The 256-nt window shown below is 51.6% G+C and overlaps 1 protein-coding gene and 1 long non-coding RNA gene across 21 annotated transcripts in view; one reads left to right on the top strand and one right to left on the bottom strand.

Moving 5' to 3' along the window:
• Window positions 1-256, bottom strand: part of LOC116669994 (tumor protein D54) — a 32,970-nt gene that overhangs the window by 5,255 nt on the left and 27,459 nt on the right. The window lies entirely within an intron of this gene.
• The window catches only part of LOC116669996 (uncharacterized), a 19,048-nt gene that overhangs the window by 6,619 nt on the left and 12,173 nt on the right, over window positions 1-256 (top strand). The window lies entirely within an intron of this gene.

Below are 256 nucleotides of genomic sequence, written 5' to 3'. Positions count from 1 at the left end.
AGGCTCCATCACTGTGTGTCTGACGTGGTGCACTGCAGCACAGGTGCCCCTTCCTTTTCACCGTCTACACCTCAGACTTCACTCACAACACCACCACCCACTGCCACATCCAGAAGTTCTCTGATGACACAGCCGTTGTTTGATGTGTTTCTGAAAGGAACGATCTAGAATACAGGTTGGTTATCAGGGACTTTGTCAGCTGGTGGAGAGCTACAAATTCAGAGCCGCCTCCATCTGCTGAGGAGACTCAGGTCCT

The sequence above is a fragment of the Etheostoma spectabile genome, chromosome 20 (assembly GCF_008692095.1).
Source record: "Etheostoma spectabile isolate EspeVRDwgs_2016 chromosome 20, UIUC_Espe_1.0, whole genome shotgun sequence".
Lineage (NCBI taxonomy): Eukaryota > Metazoa > Chordata > Actinopteri > Perciformes > Percidae > Etheostoma > Etheostoma spectabile.
Note: the sequence above shows the minus strand (reverse complement) of the source record. Positions and strands in the feature narration are given on the sequence as shown.